At 43.6% G+C, this 6,012-nt stretch overlaps 1 protein-coding gene across 2 annotated transcripts in view; it reads right to left on the bottom strand.

The window, feature by feature from the left end:
* Positions 1-1,485, bottom strand: part of tll1 (tolloid-like 1) — a 45,342-nt gene extending 43,857 nt beyond the window's left edge. The window contains exons 1-2 of one of the 2 annotated variants that reach the window (XM_079728901.1): positions 1,368-1,485; positions 1-69 (exon numbers count right to left, since the gene is read on the bottom strand). The exon at positions 1-69 is cut by the window's left edge and continues 461 nt beyond it. The gene's annotated coding sequence lies outside the window, so the exon portion shown is untranslated. Of the gene's footprint in view, positions 70-217; positions 358-1,367 lie in introns of those variants that run through there. The other variant, XM_079728900.1, reaches the window with a different exon arrangement.
* Positions 1,486-6,012: the final 4,527 nt, after the last annotated feature.

Genomic DNA, 6,012 nt, shown 5'->3' with positions numbered 1-6,012 from the left:
TAGAATACCTAGTCCCGAGGCGCTGGCCGAGGGGTTCTGTCATCCGAGAGGCGCTCCTGTGTAATATCGCTGTGGGAGAAGACGTGCAGAAAGTGAAGGTCGTGCCTGCTGATGAGAAGTGTTAGAAGTGGACGGGACGATATCAACGGCACAAAGAAAACAGGCGAGGAGCAGAAAGCGTTCAAATCGATGCTGCGCACCGGGGTCTGTATCTTACCAGAATCTACGGTGCGCATATTCACCGGCCGTGGTCCCCCCCTCTCTGGCGTGTTTCAGAGCCTGTACATGTGCCCCTCTGTTCCCTCTCTGCTCCCCCTTCTGTCCGGACCCCTCCAGCCTCCTCTGCTACTGTCTGACTGTACCGAGTCTGCACTGATAAAGTAACGACTCAGCGACTATTTCCAACGTGTAGTCTCATTCTCCTGGTGTAAAGAGGCAACCCTCTCGCTCTCGCACTCTCTCTTGGTTTCTCTCTCTCTCTCTCTCTCTCTCTCTCTCTCTCTCTCTCTCTCTCTCTGTTTCTCTGTCTCTCTTTCTCCTGGTCGAACGTACCATTCATTACGCCAAACAACAATCCCCATATTTGTACAACTGATCCTAACCAAAGAGCCCTATCAATAATTCAATAATAACGTCTGAGGAAACTAGTAGTTGGCTCAATAAACCAACAGATGAGCTGTGTATCCAGATGGTCAAATGATATGAGCTATGACTTTAACGTCAATCTTTTGAAAGAGACAATTAGGCAATCCTTGTGACCCAGGCGTAGTGATCGATTAATTACAGACCATTTCCAGCCCGATGAAAACACCGGTAGCAGTAAAAGTAACACTATAGCTACAAATGAACCAATGGTGTTGAGTGTCAATCACCGTGGCTCGATTGTCGTTGAAGAGACGGGGTTATAAAGTATTTAGAAGGCAGTTTCCAAGTAAAGGTGAGGCTGGGATCATAAAGCACACTTAGTCAATAAGTCGTCAAAAAGGAGAATAGATCCGGACACATTTCATTTTTTTTCGCGGTTCACATGATTCATCACGTTGTCTCACTCGCATCTTCAAAATAAAAGCACACCTACAAGCTAAGGCCAAATCCAATATAGCGGAGACTGTGTAGCAAACATGCAACTCCTCTTTAATAACGTGAGCGTCCAACGTCTGTCCTGACAGGAACTATGAAACAACGGTGCACGACATTTCCCCATGTCTTTAAACTGTGTGTGCTGTCCACAACGTAGGCTAGACACACAGGCATTAAGGCTACAAATGAAAAGGGAGGTAGTTGTTGATAGAGGAGCTCACCCAGGAAAACCTCGCCAAGGTAAACCCTTTATAGCCTCAGACACCTTCAGCCTGCATGCTGCTTACCTAGCCGCTCTCCGCCGCTCCAGGGTCGCCGATTGACCGGCGGGTGAGTTTCCCTGCGAGGTAAGGATCAACTTCTACGCGGTTCATACCGTGCAAAAGGACGGCTGGTGGACGTGTGACAGCCCGCTGTGGCCGGAGCTTCGCGGGTACCTGCTGGTATCGGTCATGATGAACGTGAGCGGTTCGCCATGAGAGATTAGATTCCGCTGCTCTTTTACTAATCCTGCCCCTCGGGGAAAAGGTGCCGCGCGCCGCGTGACGTCATGCCATCCATCCCAGCCAGCCGCAAGCTGTCCACGCGCGCCACAAATCCCTTGCAAAGGACACGCGACTTTGTTTGTTTGAATTCGTATTATATCGTGAAAAACTTATTAGCAGAACTATTTTGAAATCGTCTTGACCTTTGCGCTAATGAGGGTAAATTAAAAACTTATGTGGGCGATACGGAAAATCCTTATCCGTGTGTGTGCGTGTGTGTGTGCCTGTGTGTGTGTGTGTGTGTGTGTGTGTGTGTGTGTGTGTGTGTGTGTGTGTGTGTGTGTGTGTGTGTGTGTGTGTATCAGCATTTCGCTTCACTGCGTGCTGTAATTAAAGGTGAGGAACAATTGACCGGCAATTTACTCGGCCTCACACCACTTGCATCTTTTTGGCTGCGGGGTGGCTAATCATTTATTCAGGAAAATGCATCCTACTTTAATAGGACCAAGCTATTGAGATTAATGCTGTGTGTAGGTGTTTGTGGCCCTATTTAAAGCCCGTATTGATCAGTGTGTCTCTGAAACTCATTGAAAGTACCTCGCCAGCGTTTTGACCAAGCGAACTGACCCCCTCCCTAATACCTGCATGCGCAAATGCACGCGCAAGCGCCCGCGTGCACAGGCACACACACACACACACACACACACACACACACACACACACACACACACACACACACACATACACACTCACGAATTAAACAAACCCGTTATTTTGTTTCGTCATGCGCCACCCCCGGGACGGCCTAGTGCTTAAGTCTGCAGGTAGCATCTCTAATATAAGCCATAAAAATATAAAGGCAAAGACTTTTTATTCATGTGGTCATTGAATCAGAACGTGACATTTTGGGCAAAATGCAGCTGACTGCATTGCAGTGCAGTACAAAAGTTTGCAGTTTATTGATCTCCATGTTTCATCTACCATATTCTTGGCAGGGATAAGTTAATTTGAGTTTTTGAAAATGAAGTGGTCTTTTTCAGGGTTAAGGTCAGAAAGCTGCGAAACCTGCTGAATCTGCATAGCTTTTACTGTTCCAGGAAACATAAACAAACACACACACACGTCACACGATGCATGCATGCGTACATGTGTGTTTGTGTGTGTGTCTGTCTGTTTGCCATGCATGTGACAGAGAGAACGTGTGTGTGTGTGTGTGTGTGTGTGTGTGAGTGTGTGTGTGTGTGAGTGTGTGTATGGATGGGTTTATGACATAGTATATGCTCATTATTGTTTACACGGCTGCTACAGAAGTAACATGAACCTGCTTTTTGTCTGTGTTCAAACAGCATGGACAGTTAATCAGAAAGTAAAAGAGAGAGAGAGACAGTGATAGGAAGATACAGCAATAGAGGAGACGAAAGATGAGAGTGAGAGAGGGAGACAGAGAGAGATAAAGACTTGATAAAGCAGGATGAGGCGGGAAAGCATGGAGATTGAAGACAATGGAAAGACAGCTACAATGATGTTCTTACACCGTCACACCTTGCCAGTGTCGGTTCATCATTGATCAATAAAGTTTTACACATCTTTGAGTAAGGTTTTGCAAAGTCATTGCAGCTGGCAAGAAAACGTAATAATCCAATCCCATAATAAGCTTTGACTCTAATTTACAGTTAAAGAGGCCTATAGGAGCCAATACTGTAGGTTGTAAACTCCAGTTGGTTGGAATCGTATTGAAGTGTAACAGTTTGAGAAAGATATTCCTTGTCAAACAACCTTGTTCCTATAGGCTGATGTAAAGAGCAAGGGTGCATGTGTATGTTTGTGTGCGTGCGTTCACACATGTCAACAGTAGCCAGTTAATGACACAGCTTTTATCAGGAACTCAGGAGTTGTGTGTGTGTGTGTGTGTGTGTGTGTGTGTGTGTGTGTGTGTGTGTGTGTGTGTGTGTGTGCGTGCGTGCGTGCGTGCGTGCGTGTGTGTGTGTGTGGGTGCTTTCACACGTGTGTGTGAGCCTCCTTGGCCCCTGGTCTCTGCAGATATGCTTCCTCTCTGAACAGGAGGGGGAATGGTGGTGGGGGGGAAAAGGAAGAGGAGAAAGATCTCATCTTCCTCCTGATTCACTCACACACGCATGGACAACCTGCTCACATTGGTATTTTGGCTAGTCATTATTATGCAACAATTATATTCTGTCATTATTTCATCACTTATACTGATTGATTGTGATGTCTTACATAGAGTCCCCCCCTGTATGTGCAAGACAACCGCATTCAGATAAGCAAGGAAATCCACGCATGCAGATACACACACATGCATGCGTGGCACACCCACACTGACACACACACACACACAGACAGTTTTCACACACACATGCAACGTTACCACTTATTGTAAATAGTAAATAGAGAATTATTAACTGATTGCCAAGTTTTGCATATTTGTGTTTAGTAGGCTATTAAACAAATACACACGGTTTGTATAGTAAGACATATTATGCACCGATAGTGTACTAACTAAGTATACTAACTTTGTAAGTAAGCTAACTTTAAATCTATTTGTACTCTGGCTCTCCCTGTGCTCTCCCTGTTAACATTCCCAAGCCAGTGGCCTTCTTGAACCTTAAATGCTAAGAAGTAAGTAGTTTCATGAGTGTAATACAATCTTTTCACACGCACACACACACACACACACACACACACACACACACACACACACACACACACACACACACACAAACACACGCACAAGAGGCTTTCTTTGTAAAAAGGTGTCCCTGTTCAGCTCCGAGAAGACGAGGAGAAAACAAGCTGTGAATTGAAAAAGTAATCCATTAGCTTAATGCCGAATATTTCCGAAGCCCCCTAAAGCAGAACTATAGTACTCCTCCTCTAACCTCAGCTATTTCACCGTAAAGGTCTGTCCCTTATGATGAAAACAGACAGAAAGGTCTGTCCGTGTATTATTCAGCAGACTGCCCTGCTCCCCTTTATTTCTGAGTTCTCTTTACTAATTGTCAGCTGATCAACACACTACTGCCCCCTAGAGGCCAAAGAGGGCGACAGGTAGAGAACGACGCACTATAATATAATATAGACGTCTAAGCATTACATTTTCTGTTTCTCATTATGTTTAAGGATCACATATGACCCTTTGTAATGTAAAATAACCCTCAATCCTTAACCAGGAACGCATAGACTACATGTGAAGGCCCTTCATTTTTTACAGACTGCCAACATAACCAATAGTTAAATGCAGCTATGGGGTTATTTGAAAAACGCAAAATATTGTCTTACTATATATGATATAGTTTACAAAAATGTGTGAACAATGCCATTTGGCAATTTAAATTACCCTGGACTCCTTGTTTGGGGCCTGTTTAATCCGTTCAGTGTCTCCTGTTCAACTATTCCTCGGTTATAGAGCAGAGTGATCGATGGCATCGATGAGGTTATGCTAATATAAGATGCTAATAGGGCCAGTATGAGTAATAGGCCAGGGAACCATTGATCTGCAGAGTTAGCAGCTAATGCTAAAACAGCTGATTCAACCGCACAGTTGGGGTAAAAGTGCCACTCTTGCTGTCTGTGTATGTGTCAGGAAAAATGTAGTGATATTATAGATTTTTTTTTTGTACAAACTTTAATCAACAATCATTTACAGCGAGGCGCGGAGATAATTGTCTCAGACGGAATGGCGAGACGCTGGCTGAAATTTTGAGCGTGACAATTTCCAAATAAATTTTACCTTTGTCATACCAACCTGAAAAAGTCTTCCGAAATGCTTCAGAGAGATAGAGAGAATTTTGTCTTAAGAAGACAATGTTTTTTATTGTATAGACTGTTTAGTCTAATATCCATGCAACATAATTTAATTGGTTAAGCACAATGCTTTATATTGGTTCAACAGATTCCATGACGTTTAGTGTGAGTGGTAAATAATCACGCTGGCGTTATGTCTTCAGTTACATTTCAAATGTAACCGAAATTTTCAGTTTACACAATATATATAGCTGTCGCCAGTCAAACTGATAAGTGCCTTTCATAACTGTGGCCTCATTTAAAAAGTGTGGCCAAACGCATGCAACTGCAGCAGAGTACTCCGATTGGCATGAGGCGTGTTCGTAATGATGCATGAAGGATAGATTCATTATAATAAAATATACTTCAAAGCGCTGGTGGACAGCATAAAGACAGGTTTTTATTGGTTATCTTAAATATTTCCTCTTTTACATTTCTAACTGTTTATATACCTATACATTCATCAAAATCCTCTGTGCTTATCCATATTGTCCATATCCCGAGAACCCTTAGTCCAGATCATTTGTGGTGTTGACTCTCCAACATTATTCAATAATCCCCTATGTGTCTACAGTTTTCCTTGTACAGTGCGAAACAAAGGAGTCGTTTTGGAGGGAAGTTTTGCAACTAAGCAGGTTCATTATAG

Source organism: Pollachius pollachius (genome assembly GCF_949987615.1).
Source record: "Pollachius pollachius genome assembly, chromosome: 2".
Classification (NCBI taxonomy): domain Eukaryota; kingdom Metazoa; phylum Chordata; class Actinopteri; order Gadiformes; family Gadidae; genus Pollachius; species Pollachius pollachius.
The sequence above is the reverse complement of the archived record's forward strand: the minus strand, read 5'-3'. Positions and strand labels throughout refer to the sequence as shown.